Here is a 20,527-nt window from a genome sequence, read left to right on the forward strand (position 1 = left end):
GTGCACTACACACTTAATTGCTCGCAGAGCAAGCAGGAAAGTGAAAAATATTTCATGAACATCTGTTGTTTGTGAATGACTGGGCTTGGGTCAAGAAAGATTAACCACATAGAATACCAGCCTTATAGTGCTTCCCAAGAAAACACCTCATGCATTCAAAAGATTAGCAAAGGAACTGCAGTGCACTCTTTTAGAAAAAGAATGCCTAGTTTGAGTATTGATTCTTTTAAATTTACAAATGTGAAAGAATGTGGTATGGCCCATGGATGTCATGTGCTCTCACTAACTACAATGCAGAGTTGATTTCACGATAGTGGAATTCAAAAATTGGGATTTTATCTAACTTTGAAGCAATATAAGAAAAATTTAAATGGTTCCAATTGAGTTCAATTGAATCATTAATACATATAACCAGTTTAAGGCGATATAAGTGTGAGCTAAAGGTAATCTGAACACATTCTGCTTGGAAAATAGAAATATGTATATGTGAGGGTTAATCTACAGAGTTTATTTTTTAAAAAATGAGGGCCTCTGAGGGGCGAACATTTGCTTCTTTGGGTTATATACTATAACATCCTGAACATAATTTTCATTACAAATGACCATATGGTTTACTACAGCAAACAAATCTATCACTGCAACACTCTGTAGTAGTATATTCGGTCCCGTAAGCAAACTCTAAGATGGATAATGTAGTGCCGGAATCATTTCCTAGACAGAGGACCACTAGCAACAACCCTTAATAGCCCAGGGTCCCCAGTGGCACATTTCAAGCCGGATTCCCAGAGCCTGCATTTCAGCAGCCACCATGGAAATAAAGAAATACTTCCAGTCGCGCGGGAAGCCCTGCTGTTCACAACTGGCTGGTTCTGAGCCAATGGCTTCTCGTCTCCATGAGCAGCAGCTGTCGTAGCCACTCCGCAGGGACATCGCTTCGAAAGTTCCTAGAGATCTTAATTGTGACCGTCCCTCTGGCTCTAAGCAAGGTTATTCTTGCTCACTTGTCATATTCTTTGAGAACACAATTTTACGATCCTCGGCACAGAACCCAGTGGAGCATACCCTCATCCAGTGAAAGGGACCACCAGAGAGAGAGGCCGGAGGGTGAACCAGAAAGAGAGCTGGGCCTCCTGACAAAACTGGACTCAAAGGGCAGGCTGCTGTGACCTTGGACAGATAATTTCATCAGTAAATGGGCGATGACACCATCTGTCAGTCATAGATCTATGATTATACCTTAAGATTCTAGATAGGTCTATTTAATATGCCTTTTTAAAGAGTATCTTTTTATGAAAATAAATGTGTAAATAAAGAGATTGGCCATTTTTATTTCTCCACACAAAACCAATTCCAGAAATTCTTATAGTGAAATATTTGGGAGTCTATTCTAGCCTATGATATGATATAGTATGTATACACACGCATACATACATACAATGAGGGTAAATGAGACAGACTGGGGCAGTCAGGTGGAATGGGAAGAACCTTAGAATCGTATCACAAAGCCCCAGTTCTCATGCCTGCCAGGCCACTAACTGGTCGTGTGACTTGGGGCCTGTAAGACAAGGCTAGAAGACAAGTCTCTCTGAGGCTGTGAAGTAAGTGTGCCTCTGGCCAGAGGTATTCTCAGGGAAGGCTGGACAAGGAAGGGAGGAAGGTGCCCCAGGTAAATGTCAGTGATTTGTTGTGATGGGCTGTTTTCCATCTTTTCTCATTCAAAATGCTGATTTCAGTGCACATCTTTAGTTTTAAAAATGTGATTAGCTGTCCCGTTGTGCAGTAGGGGAAATGAAAATGCTGTCTGTATAAAGGGAAAAGTGATTCTGTTGCTGAGCACAGCTGAGGGAGGCCTGCTCCAGCAGGTGGGGAGGGGCCCGTCTTTCTGCTCCGGCGTCTCCCCACCAAACCATCTCCCGTGTGAGCAGAGTTGTCAGGGAAATCTCCCAAAAAAACACAGCTCTCAGACTGTCCACTCCCCTATCCATGAGAAGCTCCAAGATCTCACTGCTTACCAAAGTCAGTACCAAGCCCTCCCCCTCATTTCAAGGCTCCCTCATTAGGTCCTCAGCCTAACTGCTAGGATGTTTTGTGGGAGGTTGAGTGGAGTGGCATGTGGGCATCCTCAAGGATCTGTCGAGAGGTAAAGGGAGGATCCTCTTATCTTCAGAGCTGGGATCATGAACTGTCAGCCTGAGAGACAAAATGTATCTCAGTACCAGCCATATCCCTGAGCTTTGACTTATGCCGGGTGAGGATTTGCCCAGATCTGGAGATGGGACCTTTCACTTTGCTCCATCAGCAGGGGATTCTGCATGGATACCTTCATCAACACCTTGCCTTTGAGCCTCTGAGTCCATTCACTGCCTGAGACCTCAGCAGTACAGGAGCCGCCGTACAATCTGCCTCCTTTGGGATTCGAATATTAAGACTCCTCCGGGGTCCCCTGGAGAAGACAAATAAGACCTCTGTCCACAAAGAGAAATGCGGTAAAAAAAAAAAAAAAGTACGTGTTTGGAAGGACATAGAAAAACTTAACTCTGGCTACTGTTCACCTGCGGGACACAGGAAAGAACACTTTCCAGAGGTTCTCAACCTGTGGGTCACGACCCCTTTGGGGGTTGAATGACCCTTTCACAGGGGTCGCCTAAGACATAACAGTAGCAAAATTACAGTTCTGAAGTAGCAACAGAAATAATTTTATGGTTGGGGGTCACCACAATATGAGGAACTGTATTAAAGGGTCACTGCATTAGGAAGGTTGAGAACCACTGAAGTTTAGACATCTGTTTTGTACCTTTTGATTTGTGTCTCATGCTCGAGTATTACCTATATTTTAAATGTTTGAAAAATAAAAATAAATTAAAAGTAAATAAAATAAAATGGGGGTGGGGGCTGGTTAAACTAGTTTTAAGAATGTTTTGGAAAATCAAAAGGTAAGAATCAGTGTTAACTTAAGAAGGGTGTTCAGTGATTACTCCCCATTCTTGTTAACTATTTTTCATTGTTAATTGCCGTGTTCTGAGTTATCAGGTAGATTGCAAGTTTCCTGAGAGAAAACATGCCTCTCTGTACCTGCCATGTGACCTAGTCTGGCTTCTTGATGAGAGTCCATATTAAGAAATATTAGATTCTGCCCTGGCCGGTTTGGCTCAGCGGTTAGAGTGTCGGCCTGCAGACCAAAGAGTCGCAGGTTCGATTCCGGTCAAGGGCACGTACCTCAATTGCAGTTCATCCCCGGCCCTGGTCAGATTGTGCAAGAGGTAACCAGTCGATGTGTCTCTCTCACATCGATGTTCCTCTCTCCCTCCCTCCCACTCTATCTGAGCATAAATGGAAACGTGTCCTTGGGTGAGGATTTAAAAAATAAATAAATATTAGATTCCATTCCAAGATAAATATTAAAAAATAAATACACATTCACTCGAGTGTCTCCTCTGTGCGTAGGGGGATTGGAAGAGGAAGGTGTCCCTTCTCTCCCATTTGTTTCCTCCAGTCTGTTCTTTTTTCTTTTAATATTAACGGTAAGATCTAACTTTTAATAAGGTCATCAATGGTGCCTAGAGATCAAGTGGCCAGGGCCATTAACAGTGATTTGTCCTCTTGTCCCCCAAAAGTGAATTAGGGCTTGTCAGTCCCCACCCATCAGAGCACTGAGCCATCACATGGCCAAAGTTCTCTGAATGCTTGTATTTGGATATTTTTTCCAGAAGAAACATCTCTCTTGTGCAGCAATCTTAATAAATGAAAATGGGCTTTATTTCTTGGCTTTGAGATAATGAAAAATTAATTATCCTACTTTACAAGTAATAGTTTCCACTCACAGCACTCCCTTAGAAGTAAATATATCATAAATAGTTACTATTATACAATGGCTGGTGGACTGGGCAGCCTGTCATCCATAAATCGTTTTTCAACAGACATGGTATTTCTTCTGGGGAACAAACAGATTTGTTTTAGATCAGAGAGTCAACTGACAGATGGCCTTTGTAAAAACACACCATTTGTATAAATAAATTATAGTTTTACTATGCTATTCTGCTTTTGTAGATTTGGAAAATCAATGCCCCCATTCTCTGGAATTGATCTAAATTGTAAAGAGCAATTTTGTTTAGGTGTGAGGCTACATTGCACAGATCCCCCCACACAGATGCGAAGGTCCAAAGTCTGGATGCGAGCTGCCACTTCCCATCAGAACTGCCGCAAAGAACTCTGCCTAGAGGCGGATCTCCCAGAGAGCTCCGCACGGAGCAGAACAAGACACCAACTGGCACACTCCCCTTCGCTCCGGGTTCTGCTTCCATTAAATTTAATGACACCATGTGCCTTATTTTCCAACCACAACTTTGTATAATTGGGGCTGACAATATATTTCTCTTAAAAACCTGAAATATTTCATTTTCCTTTACAAAATAGTTCATCGGTAAACACTAAACATTTGGTAGATTCCTTTAAAATCCAAATCAGCCTTCACTCTGAGCCTACTACAGTCTGAGTCACTACCCATCTTATAACGTACACACATGCAACACACACATCAAATATTTATTTATTCATATACAGATGTATATACAGAAATATGCATCTATATACACACATTCCCACTCATTTAAATCTCCTGTTCTAGAACCAAAGAGACATATTTTGTTGTTGTTTTTAAGAACCAGGACTAGTAAAGTGTTTCTCTCATTAGAGAGGAAGATGTTTATTTTAGCCAGAGATACTAAGAATGGGCTTTGTCGGCATAATGATTGCCTGTGTGTCATTTCTTTAAGAACATATTCCTTTCCACAAATGATTAAGATCCTAAAGCCACCAGTTCTGATCAAGGAAATAAATGTTTACCATTAATCATGTTTACTATTTAAAATATAAAAGCAGAAGCCCTGGCCAGTGTGGCTCAGTTGGTTGGAACATCATCGCACACACTGAAGGGTTGCAGATTTGATTCCTGGTCAGGGAACATACCCAGGTTTTGGGTTTGATCCTGTGCTGAGGTGTGTTTGGGAGGCAGCCCATTGATATTTCTCACTTTCTCTCCCTTCCTCTTTCTCTAAAATCAATAAAAAAATATATCCTCAGGTCCGGCCAGTGTGGCTCAGTGGTTGAGCATCGACCCATGAGCTGGGGAGTCGCAGGTTCGGTTCCCAGTCAGGGCACATAACCCAGGTTGCGGCCGGGTCCCCAGTGGGGGACATGCATATACATGGGGGGGGAGGTGGCCAGTCGATATTCTCTCTCATCGATATTGCTATCTCTCTCTCCCTTCCTCTCTCTCTAAGAAAAAAAAAAAGGCGTATCCTCGGGTTAGAATTTATATATATGTATATATGTATATAAAACAACAGGAAAGATTTTGCATATTTCTAGCTAATAAAACATTTTAGAGTCAGATTGCTTAGCATTTTCCAGGCTATCAGGTACATTTAGAAACTGTATTTATTTTTTAGAATGAAGGGGTACCATTTAGCTTGGTGCTTTGTCTGCATTCATAACCTCGGCCCTCAACTTACTATTTAGAGTTATACCAGTTGCAGCCTTGATTGAATTAATACTGCATCTAGAATTGCCTAACTTACATTCAAAGGAAAGCTTAAACCAATGATTTCCATCTGCTTTTATAATACTCCCAGGGAATCTCAGGTTACTTCAAAGAAGATCAGAAATCTTGAATAAAATTAATCTGGATATATAAATCTTATACAAATATGTCAGATATAAATACATACCTATATGACACATTCCTTCTGGAAGAGGCAAGTGCTGGGAAATTAATAGGGTAATTGCATACCAAGATTTCAAAAGGGTAAAATAATCACAAATTATAATCGGTGTCATAAACTAGATTAGAACTAATGATGGAAAATAAAAACCCACTCAGTTCACACAACATCATAAATTTGGATCATGAGAAAGTAAAAAGGTTTGTGATGAATCTAGTTACATGGTTGATTTTTTTTTTTTTCATATCTAAATCATGCTACATGCCTGTCTCTAAGTAGAGAAGCAGTTCATCCTGCATCCCAATAAAATGTTTACTAGACATCCTTGTCACTAATGGAGTCAATACACAATCAATACATTTATTCATAGTATTATGCACACACATAGGTCAGAGGTTAAGAAATATTTTCAGTGCAATGGTAATCAACCAACCCTCCAGTAATTGGGCTTTTCACGGACTCTTTGAGGATCTGTATTAAGAATGGTCCAAGGCACTTTCAATAATGTGACTAGTCACAAAATTCCTTTGTTTAAACAGAATAACCACATCCGTGCCACCAGACTAAGGCAGGGATTAAGAGCCTGTTTCTACATCTGCAAAAGGAAAAAAACAGTGCCCATTCCACAGAGTTGTTGTGAAGATTAAATGAGTTAGTAAGGGGATAGCTCAGTGCCCAGAGTGAATATGAGTAAGTATTTAATATGTGTAAATTCTTGTTATCACTATTATTCACCTTGTCAGAGGTTCCCTGAGCTGGAAGCCACTGCAGAACTCAAGATTACTGATGAATTTTAGTCATGTTAACTATTTTCAATGTACTTTAATTACACAATATTATCTGTGTTAAATGTTCGATATTAAATACAGTGATACCTCGGTTCTCGAACATAATTCGTTCCAGGAGGACGGTCGAGAACCAAATTGTTCGAGAACCGAAGCAATGAAACCCAATAGGAAATAATGGAAACTGGATTAATTCGTTCCAAGCCCCAGAAAATGCCTATTTACTGGCCTAATTTGTATATAATATGTAGAAAAACATAAGTCTCAACAAGAAATAAAAGTGTACAGTATGTCTAAGGGTTAAATTCAGTAAGGGCTCTCACAAGCGTGACTCTCTCTCTGCACTCACACTGATGACGCGAGCAAGGCGCGCTGGGCCGAATGAACGCCATTCGGCTCAACTCGGCTCATCTCGGAAGTTCGAGTTCCAAATATTTGTTCGGATTCCAAGACAAAAGTTTCTCGAATCTCCTGGTCGAATACCGATTTGGTCGAAATCCGAGGCGTTCGAGAACCGAGGTATCACTGTAGCTATAATTCAACTATATCTGCATGTTAGGGTACATATTTGTCCCCCGTACATACTGAGAAGTAAGAGTTGGTGGAAATTACATTAAGCTAGGTGTATGGAAGTGCACTGGAGTCTCTGCCACTAATTACCACGTGGCCTTGGGTGAGTCACTTCACCCACCTGAATACCAGATTTCTTGCTATTGCATAAAGCGTTTGAACTCTATGATCTCCTCTAAGAACAAGAGTATCATGAAGCTGACTTTCCCCTTGATTCTCTGAGTTGCGACCATATCATCTATTTGAAGAAATCAGCCTGTGGGGAATGGGAGAATCCTGACAAGTTTCTTAGACCCAGTTTTTTTCAGAATAGCTCATAACAAAATGTTAGGATGAAATGACATACATAATATGCACATAAACATGACCACACAGCCCTGGCCAGTTTGCTCAGCAGTTAGAGCATTGGCCCACGAACCAGAGTCCTGGGTTCGGTTTCCGCTAATGGCATGTAGCTCAGTTTGTCCCTGGCCCTGGTTGGGGTTGTGTGGTTGGAGGCCATTTAATGTGTCTCTCTCACATTGATGTTTCTCTTTCTCTCTTCCTCCCTTTCTCCCTTCTGCTCTACCTGAAGATAAATGGGGGGGGGGGGGGGGTCCCGGGTGAGGATAAAAAAAAAAAAATGACCTTACCTATCATTTTTATTGGGAAGTTATAGGAAGAGTGTGAATCTAATATATATTGATAAATTTTTAAACTTATCTCAGATTGGATCACAGGGTAGGAATATTTTTTAGTCATTCCCAGAAGTCTCCAGAACCATTTTGAACGTTGGCCTGGAGGCTAATGCTGATCAAGAATGGACACCAGAAATCGCTGTAAGAAGGGAGACAGGCACTTCCTAAAGGAAGAGGAAATTGAAACCATTATGAGATGCCCCAGGGAATCCTTTGAAACCCTTTAAATACATGTCTTGGGCTAAGAGGACTTTATCTTGACTAGATTTCTGACCTGGAGAGTACCTTCAAAGACAAAGAACAACGAGGTCATATGGAGGGAGGGCAAAAAAGAGTAGAAAGAAGAGTGAAGGAAGCCTCAATAAACTGAGACCACTGAGTCCAGCAGAGTTTGAGAAACCATATGAGATTTAAACAGACAGAGGTTTATTTATACCTTTATGATACATTCATGATCTTTTGGGAAGTCGAATGACTTCTCAAACACTTGTTTAAAATGCACATAGTCTAAAGTGCTATCTGCTAAAGCATGTGTTTAAAATGCACATGGTCTGAAGTGCTATCTAAACACATCAACGGCCCTGATTAACCAGTATAAATCCAGAAGGCAGTGGGCATTTGGGTTTTCCACTCAAGCAATTGGAGGCTCTCAGTCACCCCAAGATTCCCCATTGCCTAAACATTTATAAGTTTACAGGGGCAAATATACACAACGAGAGAAGCTTTGAAACACATACATTTGGCCAATCCTTGGAAAATTGTGGGTTTCTCTTGTGGAAGTATCAAAATTTTGCCTCTCCATCCTTTGAGTCATCAGGAAGAAATCAGAGGAAACATGGAGAGCCCATAGCAAGTTAGCATTTCCCACTGAAATTAAACAAATTCCTTTGACTCACCCTTCCAGCCATAGCGCCCTGGCCAACATCTCTGGTTACAAAGAACAGTGCTGGCTTCCAGTAGGAACAGACCAACTGCTAATCCCATTATCGCACCTGATATTGTCCACCACACTGCCATAAAAATATTTTTTCTAGAAACTAATAAAAATCGGTCCTTAAGACAACAGTCTTGTGTTACTCTTAGTAAGAGCTGAGATGTTACAAATTAACATACTGTAAAGCAACTGAATTAAAAATTATGTCCATGCACAGTCTTAACCACCAAAACATACATCTGCTCCTCCAAATATTACGCAACGCTGGATTCTAAATCGGTCTTATTTTATAAAAAGCCCACAGGCATGGATATAAATTCTCAGTGCTCGTGGCTGTGGCCACCCTATGCTATCTTCTCCGTGGAGGTGACAAACGATAATGTATCTATTATTATTTAAGGACACGAGACCATTTTTAGCTTTCACCGAAGGCTTTCCCCAGAACTGCCCGATGATCGCATTCTTCCACCAAAGGTGGATCCTGCGGACTGTGGATCGCGACCATCGCGCCTCTGTCCCCGGCTCTGGGGAAAGCCTGATCCTAGCAAGTGGCCCGAGAGCATCCAGCAGATCCGCCAGCGACGCGGAGGCCGCGCGGTTTCATCATTAATGCTCCTGAAGGACAATAGCTCATCAAGCCCCACCGAAAGCCCTGGACCCGTCTCGGAGCCTGGGCTGGTGGGGGATGAGGCTGAGCAACTCCTCCTAGAGGTGGTTATGTGGAGAAGGAGCAATCCCTTCTCCCTCCTCCTCCTCCCCCCGCTACTATCCGCGGCCCGGAGAACTGCTGCTTGCCGCCATTGACACGCACAGATAGAACCTAAAGAAAGGCAAAGAGTCCTGCCTGGCACCGGCGCCGCGCGGGCCGAAGCTGCGCGCGGGGAGCGGCGCGCAGAGGGCACCGGGCGCCCGGAGCCGGCGGCGCAGCACCAGGTGAGCCCGCCACGGCGATGGCATTATTGTTCGGGGGTCTTCGGGGTCTGGGAACAAAACCGGCCGCGGGAACAGCGCAGGGGCCGGAGAGAACCCCCTGCCTCGCCCCGCCGCCCGGCCCCTGCGGGTGCCCCCGGGATAGTCGACCCTCCCCGCGAAAAGAAAAAAGAAAAATTAATAAATCAAGCTGCCCAACTTGCTCCTCGGAAGGAAGGGGCGACTAAAGAAGCGGTGAAATTCCTGCGGCCGGTGAGGAGCCGGGGGCGTCTCGGGCGAAGAGGGAGGGAGGAGAAGGGATGCGGGGTCCAGCGGTGGGCCCCGGGCCAGGCTGGACGCGGAGGGAGCAGAGGGCTCCTGGGGATGCAGAGTTTGGGGCGCAGAAGGAGGAGGAGGGAGGCGCCCAGCCGCCGACGGGACCGGTACGGAGGCAGCGGGCTGCGCAGGGGCCGAGGGAGCCCGGCAGGGCCGCTCGGGGGCCTCCGAGGGTGCCGGGCTGGGCGCCGCTGCTCCGGGCTGACAATGAAAGGGGCGCGGGGGCGCCGAGCGGAGGGAAGGGCCGGGGCCCGGGGCGAGGACGCGGGGAGCCGCGAGCCCGGGCCGGCGCGGAGGAGGGCTCGGGGCCGGGCACTCCCCTCCGGTTCCCTTTCCGGGGCGCCCGGTGCCGACGCGCGACGCGCTTTCCCCGGGAAATGGCGGCCCCTGCGCGGCTCGCTTGGGCAGCCCCGGGTCCCGGCTTTGCGCGGGAAAAAAATAACAAAAATAAGGAGACGGGGGTTAAAAGTAAAGTGGCTGCGACGCGAGAAAGGGCTGCGCCGGGCGCCAGTCGCGATGCGAATCGCGTGCGGGGCGCGGCGGGCGGGGCGGCCCTGCCTCCCCGGGCTCCCAGCCCGCTCTCCAGGAGCACCCTAGTTCCAGCCGCGCCCGCCTCCTGAATCGCGCCCGCGGGTGTCTTTCCCCGCCTCTCCTCGTGGGGGCGCCCTCCGCTCCTGCCCTCTTTGTTCCACACAACAATGGCCAAAAGGGCATTGAGCCCCCACAGCCAAATGCGCCTCCCCCAGCAGTTTCCAGTCGCTGACACGGCCCCCACGGGCTTGACTGGGGCCCGCGCACTGCCGGGCTTATTGGGAACAGCTAATAAAAGGGCGGCAGGAAATGGGCTGAGAAACCAGAGCGCGGGTCCACGTGTGTTCGGGGCTGCAGCGGGGCCAGGCAGTTCTGGTGTCCACGGCCCTGGCAAACCGAGGTATCTACCAGCCCAGGGGAGTTCAAAACGGGCCCCAGGCCTACCCCCAGAGCTCAGGAGCCCATCCCCTTAGGGCAGTCAACCCACCAAAGCAACCGGTTCCTCGCTTTTCTCATTTGTGTTTGTGTGGAAATGCAGTGGGCCCTCGCTGGGCTGCACAGTTGGTGAGATTAAAGAAACATTCTTAAGAGCGGAAATGTGTCTTCGTCTATGTTGTCTCTTATCTAGAACCAGTTCCTTTGTAAAACACAAACTAAACTACTCAATTCTCAATTTGTTCATGTTTAACTGAAAGTTACCTCTTACCCCTCTGGAAAACTCTTGCTATTTTCAAACAGTATTCAGAGAGCATGATGTGCAACCACGCTCATTGATTTTTAGAAATGCTTTAGCCCAAGATTACTAAATAAATAAATAAATAAATAAATAAATAAATAAATAAATAAATAAGCTGCCTGGAGGAAAATTATATTGAACCCTGTAATTCACACCTTTAAAAATCTCTCTCTAAACTTCCTTTCAAAATATGCCCAATTCTCCACTCCAGTTTTTCCTACCTTGTCACAGTTCCTCCTCACCTGGATCCATTTATTGCCATTCTTTAGACATTATTAATAGTTTCCTCTACTTCAAAACTCTACAAAAGAATTTATTTTTTGGGATCCAGAATGTTTCAAAGATTCTGACCTTACTGCCTCATCGTTCTATCTTCTGTCGAGTTCCCAGGAATTCTAAGGCGCCTTCAGTCTGCTCTGGCCCAGTGGGTGGGACACCCTGCTAGCTATTGTCTGAGACAGCCAGGTCTGTTTTCACAGCCTCCTGCCAGCAGAGCAGGAGGGAATCCTGTCTTAGGCAGCTTTCAATGAAGGATGTCTGTAACTTGTTCAGGGGGAGGGATGTGCAAAAATCCAACCAACTTTCTTAAGAATGTTTTTCATTTTTAAGAAATAACCTCAAAGTTCGATGCAGTCTTGGTAAACACTTTTTGCAAAGTGATTGCACAGAGATGAGCAAGGAACTTGTGGTTTGAGATCCTTAAACAAGTATTTATTGAACACCAATTATTAAACACCTCTGAATGAGGGAAAATATGCAAATATACGGTTGTCGTGGGTCTGCTCTCAGAGGGTTTTCAACCCTGAACCTGGGAGATAAAATATATATGCAGGTAAAACAAGGTAAAAAGTTATTAATATTGGCAAGCTAGTGAGAAAACGGGTACTTTTATATACTGCCGACAGTTGCGTTCATTGATACAGCTAATTTGAAGGGCAGTTTGGCACTATGAAAATTAATAATGTGCACATTCCGTGACCCAGCAATTTCATTTCTTGGTATGTACCCTAGAGAAGCAGGCACACGTGTGCACAGATTATGTAATTCCCTTTCATTGCAGCATTTTGGTAATTCTGAAGTTGAAAACATCTAATGGTCATCAATAGGGAATGGCTGGGTAAACCGGTACATTTATGTTCTGGAAAATTAGGCAGCAGTTAAAAAGAATGAAGTCAGTCTATCTATATCGAGACAGAAAGATCACCAAGACATGGAGAATTAATGAAAAAACACATTGCTGAACTATATACACTGTATGGTACCATTTTAAAAGCAAAGTAAAACTGCATTTCTGTAGTAAAAATGGACAAGGGAGTGTACAGAGCACCCACTAAGAATCAAGAATCAGAGGCGTTTAGTCCTATCATGATTCACATCCATCCATAACCATGGTTATAATATCTGAAATTTGAGTTAATTTATAAGTTGAGGGGATAACAAAATACAGTTAACAATTTAAGAGTGACTGACAATGTGTAATAAAAGTCACAGGTCAAATGCTCCAACAGTTTTTAAAGGGAGGAGGAGAATTCCGGGCTGCAGGGGAGAGCTTGCACCCTTCCCAGAGAGTGCAGTGGGGTTTGGAGGGAGAAGGGGAAAGGGTAGGTGAAAGGAAGCCTGATGCAGACTCCGAGCTCTGGCTTGTTCCTCTTTCTTCAACCGGTTTATGTAAATTCCCTTGCAAGGCCGATTTCTGATCTGCCAAGGTTCAGACTGAGGCGTGAACTAAATGAGCAGTTCACAATTTCTCTCATTGCTATGATTCTCTGAATGTCTTAAATTAGATTGAGAAGAGGAAAAATGAGCCAGCAGAGGATATGAATTCTAACAATGGTGTTGGAAGGAGGTGATTTTTAAAAAGGGAAGTAGTGAAAATTTGAGGGTGGGAATTTTTTTCTCCTACATGCACACTGAGATGTATATTGGAAATCAAGCTGGAGAGAAAGATCAGTGTTGAGAAGATTGATTCATTTTTCTTTAAAAAAAAATTCAGAAGGAACCTGAAACTGCTTTTGAAACAAATATTTAAGGCTGGTTTCATTTATTCACTCACTCTCTTAAGGAATATTTACTGAATGTTGATTGTATACATAACGCTATGCAGGTGCCGTGGGGGAGTGGAGCCTGCAACAGAGTATAGGAAAAACAGCCCAGACCTGAGGTGCTGGTTCTAGATCCGATCTCACATAGACTGTGTGGCCATTGACAAGTCCTTTAATGACCAGCGCCCCTCCTGTGCCACACGGGCTAAAATTTGGAGGGGGAACTAAACTGACTGATCCCTCAAATTCCTTTCAATATTAGATTATGGTTTTGTGAACTCCTAGCATTCTAACATCTCGATGATTGTGAATTCCCAGGCGATGGAATTTGAGGAATATAGGATTAGATGAGGAAGGGCCCAAAAGTGCTCAGCCTTGGGAAAAACAGAAAGATTTGCTGTCATGAAGGTTCTCAGTAGATTATGTGTCTCTTAGTTATCCCAGGGTTAAAATTTCATTGGTACCCCTTTACCCCACTACCTAATATCGATGGTGTAGAAAGGTGTTGCTGAGTTTTAAGTTTCATGTTATACACACACTGTCAAGCACTGTAGTATCACAGTACAGTTGACCTTTATTTGAACTGCGGGGGTCCACTTATTTGTGGATTTTTTTCAATAAATATGGTCAACGTATTTTCTCTTCTTTTGACATAAGAACGTCCAAATCTGTAGAGAATTTTTTTTCACGTTTATTTGAGCCAGAGGACACGCCTGGAAGCAAGATATCAACTGACTAAATCGCATTCCTTACGATTTTCTTAATAACATTTTCTTTTCTCTAGCTCACTCTATTGTAAGAATATAGTATTACTACATATAGCATACAAAACGTGTTAATTGACTGTTCTTGTTATCAGTAAGGCTTCTGGTCAACAGTAGGCTATTAGTATTTATGCTTTGGGGGAGCAGACATTATAGATGATTTTCTATTGTGCTAGGAGGTCAGCATCCTAACCCTGGAGTTCAAGGGTCAACTGTAGTGGCTTTTGAACCAGAGGGACAATGTTAGCATTCCATAAAAATAATCCTCTAAAACTTTCTTTTGTGGATATAGTCATAATAACCAATGTTTATTAAATGCCTGCTACCTGCCAGGTACTGTTCCAAGCACTTATATGTATTCACCTATTTAATTCTTATTAAATGTATTAATTAAGATACTTATTAAATAATACCTAGTCTATAGGTATATACTATTATACCCATTTTACAGAAAAGAGAATAAGGACATGCCCAAGGTCACCCACCATACAACCGGGGGCTGGGGGGGTAGAGTTAGGACTCCAGCCCAGACAGCCTTACTTCTCAGCCCTGTATCCTTCCTTCCATGTGGTGAGAACAAGAAGCTGCCAACATTCCAGTGACTCTCAGATTCGGTTCATTTTAATATTATGCAAACTTTCCTTTAAAATTCCTTATTTGCATCAGTTTTACCTGACTACGTCAAATGAAAGATAAAGAGCATCAGATTGAGCCACACAGTGCTGTACTTTAAACCATCTTGTCACAAAGTATTAAATAAGATAAATTTGGTGGTTTCTCTGAAGCCTTTAATGTTCATTTATCCATCTCACCATCCATCATACTTTGCCCGATTTATTTGACTGACATTGCCAATTTGGACTTGGAATAGAGTAAGTAATTCAAGTCAGAATTCTCACGCTTTGACAGAAGTGTATGTGCCACATGGGTAGAGCCACCAGGCTCAGCACAGGGACGTTTACTTCAGCTGATTTTGTGATGTCAGAAGAATTAGCTACAGCGACCATATTGTTTAACCCAAAATCACAACACACAGTCTGACCAAAGATTTGGGGGTTGTTTCTGGATGAGAGGCAGTCCTGGTGGTATAGTTTAGGTACATAAATCTGGAGTGTTTCCATGGCTACAGGACAAAAATATACCAAAATAAAATCAAACGTACCCTGGAAAACTCAGGCCCTGTGTTTACTGGCCTGGCATTGCAGATGGTATATACACAGAATTATGTAACTGGGGTTTTGTGCTGCCTTCGCTGTTCAGTAAAACCACTAAAATTAAACAGTGGTGGTAGACAACAAAAAGGTGAATTGCAGCAGCTTATAAAATACACAACATAGCCCTGACCGGTTTGGCTCAGCGGTTGGAGCATCGGCCTGCGGACCAGAGAGTCCAGGGTTCGGTTCCCGCTAAGGGCACATAAAAAAAAAAAAAAATACACAACATAAACTGTTAGATCAGATGATAACTCACTGGGTTCCCCACCAGAGTGCTAAACTTCCAAATTGATCAGTCTTCCAGAAATTCATTGAACTCTCGTGGTGCCCCCTTGCTACTAAAGTGGATTTTCACCCCAGCTGTTTTGTAGCAAACAATGTAGATTCTTGCCTCGGGATGGAGAAGGGCAATCCTATAAACAAAACAAAGCAGAGTTTTCAAGCCCAGATTTTCTTTTCTGTGGTTTTCGTGGGTGATGAAGTAGTGACTTCAGAGGAAAGCCCACCTGGATGTGACTTAATTCTATCTGGGTGTTCCATCTCTATGAATGTATGTAACAGATGGGGGGTCAGAGCAGTGACATTTTGAGCATCTTCATAGAAAAGTCATCTTTCAGTTTGGAAAGGACTTCAGAGTTCAGCTGGTGAGGTGGTTCTCAGGTGGGGCTCCACCGAGCTTGGGGTTCCTCAGGGGCCCGAGGCAGGAAAGGTGGGATAAAGCCACAGAGGTTCCCAGGCACCTCCTGACTTCAGCCACCACAGCCCCCCTTCCTTCCATCTGGTTTATATATTAGAGCTCCTGAAAGGTGTGGTTTGAACAAAATAGAAGTTCTGAAAAACCTGCTGATTTGCTGGTCAATGCAGACTGGACCCGTTCCCCCACAACACACACCCTGTGGTCCACAGCACCTCCCATTCTACCACCATGATGCCCCCTAGTCGTCTGGCCAGTTCCACCCACAGATGAAATGACATGGTATGGCTAGTGGCTGCTTGGTGCAGCTGATAACTGTGCCAGGGCCCAGGGGCTATGGGGGACCCACACAGCCATGACCAGGGAGCAACACTGCCTGTCACTAGCATAAAACCAGTGCAGCTGAAGACACCGTCCCCCAGCCACTTGTCTCCACAGTGCAGCCGCTGCCCGAGGACTGAGGAAGGACAACGGGAGGGAGGCGCAGGCAGCGGGAGGGCTGGAGAAAGGGGCAGCTGCCTCTCTTGGAGCATAGTATGTTCCGGCTCTGAGAGCCCACAGCTGGGCCCGTGTGCGCAGTTGCCTGCAGTCCTAGGTGTCTCTGCTTATAACAATAAACCTCACTACAACTTTGAAACTTAGATTTTGAGGACACAGGAGAGCTTGCTCACTGTTCTATTTGCCAGTTCCCAAAAAGCAAAAGGACAGAGACCAGCCCTGGCCGGTTTGGTTCAGCGGTTAGAGCTTCAGCCTGCGGTCCAGAGAGACCCGGTTCAGTTCCCACTAAGGGCATGTATCTCGGTTGCAGTTTGGGTTGTGCGGGTGGCAGCCACTCGATGTGTCCCTTTCACATCGATGTTTCTCTCTCTCTCTCTCTCTCTTTCTCCCACTCTATCTGAACAAAAAATGTCCTCTGGTGAGGATTAAAAAAAAAAAGACAGAGACCAGGCTGGACCTAGTGAAGGGTTTTGTTGTTATTTTATTTTCCGTGAATAAATAGATTTAGGAAGGCCAACCAGTTCTTCAGGGATGCATTACTATTACTCAGATTCAAGGAGAACTCAAGTTATTTTCACTTCATTTATATTCATTTCTCATCCTGCTAGTACCACAAGTGGCCAAATACATTATAGAATACTATAAGGCTAATAAAAGGGAAGCACAATATATATCAACAACTTGTACTTTGCTCTTTCAAAATAAGAACAACTTGAGCTCGGGTTCAACGAAGAAAAAACGTGTGAAGTCACCGCGAGCTGCAGTAGCACAGAGCCCGAGCCTACCCCAGAGCGCATGCTCCCAGTGCTCTGCCCTCCAGACTGCCCGTCCCCGCGCCCAGGTCGCCACATTCTCGGCCTCTGTACTAGAAAGAATGTGCTGGCAGTTGAGCTTCCTGCTAGATTATTCCAGGACATGACTAGAAATACTTTTTAAAAAGGGAATGATTTGTAATCCAATGGTATAATTTAAATAAATTGGGTTAATGGTTGGTTTTAACGTTCATGGATGGTTAATTTGGTTAATTTGATCCGCGTGTCATTTTGATGAAATTGCATTTGATAGAGCTCTTTACATTATAAATTGTTAATGTGCTTTAACAGATATGACGATAAAATTATTGACTATTCTCATTCACTTAAAGGTGGCCTTGGAAGAAAATGGTTGGGAAAGTATTACTTGTGCAATAATGATTTGCCCTTGGAGTTCATAAATGGAAGTGTAATAGAGCAAGTGATTTAGCTAGTATTACTGAAAATGGTTTTTACAGCTACAAAATAATACCAACAAACTATCATTTTAATACAGCACTTAGGGTAACACACCAAAATATATTAGAATTCTATTCGTTTTAAGGCTAAGAGATTTTTTCATGCCCTTTAAAAATATAGTTCTACATATAGTTAATATATTTATATTGAATTCCCTTATGTCCTACCTAGTTTTATTTCATATCATTTTATTCTCCCCAAGGATAATTTTCAACTGACAGAGTAAAGATGCTTCATTGCAGTGTCTACTTCATTTTTTCATAAATATTTACAATATAAAATATTCTGAAGCACAATGCTATACAGATTAGGGAAATGTCATGGGCACTAACAATGAATAAATTGAATAAATTTCAACAATTTTAGAACAGTACACGAATCCATTAGGGGATGACACTGCACATTTCGTGTTCATATACATTGCAGAAAGCAGTCAAGTTCTCTTTAAATTCATTACATTATTAAAAAGCTATAAGACCTGTTATTTCTAGATTGAAGATAATGTATATATGAATGCCTTTTGATTTGTCTACTTCTAAGAGAATGATCTCAAAGAGAGCTTTAAAATAAGCTGTCTTGTGCCCTGGCTGGTTTGGCTCAGCAATTAGAGCGACCACCCTCGGACTGAAGGGTGGTAGGTTCGATCCTGGTCAAGGGCATGTACCTGTCGATCCTTGGCCCTGGTTGGGGTCGTTGGGGTCATGCTGGAGGCAACCAATTGATGTCTCTCTCTCTCTTCCCTACCCTCCCTCCCTTCCACTCTATCTAAAAATCAATGGAAATATCCTCAAGTGAGGATTTTTTTTTAATTAAATAAATAAAATAAGCTGTCTTGTAATTTCAGATCCTTTGTCAAGGTGGACCATCAGCCCAGCTAAACCTCACCTGTGACTCGCTGGCCTATAGGCATGGCTCCCAGTCTCAATGACTGACTGCTCTGTTTTTTTAAAGCCGCTTTGCAGAAGCTTGACAGCAGAAAAATGATCATTTAAATCAAGATTGCTGGCGGCTTCTAACGAACCATCTTGCTGATTGGCCAGAGTTTGTCAAGTTTCTCATCAGTTAACATAGAATAAAAATTTCAAGAAGTTGTTTGAGGCGGAAAAAAAAATGGGTTACTCTTTATCAGCTCTTTGTGCTTGAAAAAGAATTTATTGAAATCAAAATAAAATATTGGTCTAAAGAAACCAGACTCTTTTGTCTTTCCATGCTGTTTCCCACCAACAGCAATCCATTCAGTCATGGCAAATGCTTAAAATTTTTTCTTACTTTTCTCTCCTCCCTTCCGGGATTACAGTATAATGTTAAATATTGTTTACAGGAATACCATACGCTATAATAATATAAATACAGAGACACTAAATTTGATTCTATTATATTAATGAGTCTTATACAATCTCTTAATACAAAATTTTATATCCCTCAATTATCTCGAGACGAATTAGTTTTCAGTGACTCACCTGGTAATGCAAGTGATCTAAATTTTTTAATATGACATTATTACTCAATTTTAAAACAGTTGAGCTTTTTCTCTTTGCCAGTATACTCATTTATAGGCTAATTCCAAAATGATGTTTGTTAAGATGTTGAATTAAGATGACACTTTTCGTTTAAAGTTCAAAGTGATGGACTGAACACATGTGCTTTCTATCTCTATAGCCCCTCACCCCCAATGGTAAAGAGGCACGAAGAAAATAAGTACTTGAAAAGGGGGGCAGGGGCTGGGGCTGGTGCTGGTCTTCAGCAGATGGGAGATTTCAGCAAACGTCTGGAAGACGGTGCACAGAGCCATGTGGACACTATCACAGGGAAGCCACAACTAAGAATGCAAGCAAGAGGGAGCGGCACTGAGGTGGACAGGGTGGAAAATGGGGAGTCACTGAAGGTCTGTCTCCAGAACAGCTAAGTGAATTGGCCTCTCGCCCTCCCCTACTCCTAGTAGAGACCCTGACAATCTGCCATAGCTGGCATTTATCCCCCAAACTAACAATCTGAGGCTCCTCTCTAAAGAAATCAGACAACAGTAGGGGGTAGGTCTACAATTTTTAGGATGGATATGGCTCCACAAAGTAAAGCTCCCCCATTCTGGCCTTCGAGGGCTCTTGGTTCCTAATGGGATGATGTGTGCTCATTGGCATACCCTACACATGCCTGTCCCAGACAGGACCCATGTCTACCACACAATAGCTGAGGAAGGCTTTCTATCGTCCTATAATAACCTTGTCTTTCATTCTTAAATATGTGTGCATGACCAAAGATCATGTTGTCTAAGGAAAGCCAACATGGAAGAGAGGAGAAGAAATACGTAGGACAACTGACAAGATAAAACAATTTAGAGAACAGAAGACAACATAAACATGGCTAGTTTCAGAGAATGGAAGATATGGTGCATTCGTAAAAGAACAGGATGCTATGAAATGGAACAAAGAACAAGAAGGGGTTCTTAGAAATTAATAGTATGATTGCCAACATTAGATATTTAAAGGACTGAAAAGACAGCAGGAAAAGCGTGACTTTGAGGAACGATCCAGAAGCTTCAGCACCTGGTTTACAGGCATGCCAGTGAGACGCGTAAAGGGAGAGGAGAGAGAAATAAAGATGAGGAAAGTAATCAAATACAAGCACAGAATGTTCCGGAGTTATGAAAGAAGTGAATCTTCAGATTGAACAGGCTTATCGCCAAGTGCTGAGCAGGATGAAAGGGGTGGGGAGGACCCACACCTACACACATCCAGGTGAAGTGATAAACGTAAAGAGAAAATCAAAGCTTGAGGGGTGGGGCCACCAAACTTCTCTGTAATGCAGGATGCTAAAATAGTGGCTTAATCATGTTGAAGCAATATGAT

General features: G+C 43.3%; 1 protein-coding gene across 1 annotated transcript in view; it reads left to right on the forward strand.

Annotated features, from left to right (window-relative positions):
* The first annotated feature begins 9,465 nt into the window (after positions 1 to 9,465).
* Positions 9,466 to 20,527, forward strand: part of LOC118632310 (core histone macro-H2A.2) — a 46,132-nt gene continuing 35,070 nt past the window's right edge. Inside the window, exon 1 of the mRNA XM_036265317.1 lies at positions 9,466 to 9,619. The gene's annotated coding sequence lies outside the window, so the exon portion shown is untranslated. The remainder of the gene's footprint in view (positions 9,620 to 20,527) is intronic.

The sequence above is a fragment of the Molossus molossus genome, unplaced genomic scaffold (assembly GCF_014108415.1).
Source record: "Molossus molossus isolate mMolMol1 unplaced genomic scaffold, mMolMol1.p scaffold_m16_p_17, whole genome shotgun sequence".
NCBI classification, from domain to species: Eukaryota; Metazoa; Chordata; class Mammalia; order Chiroptera; family Molossidae; genus Molossus; species Molossus molossus.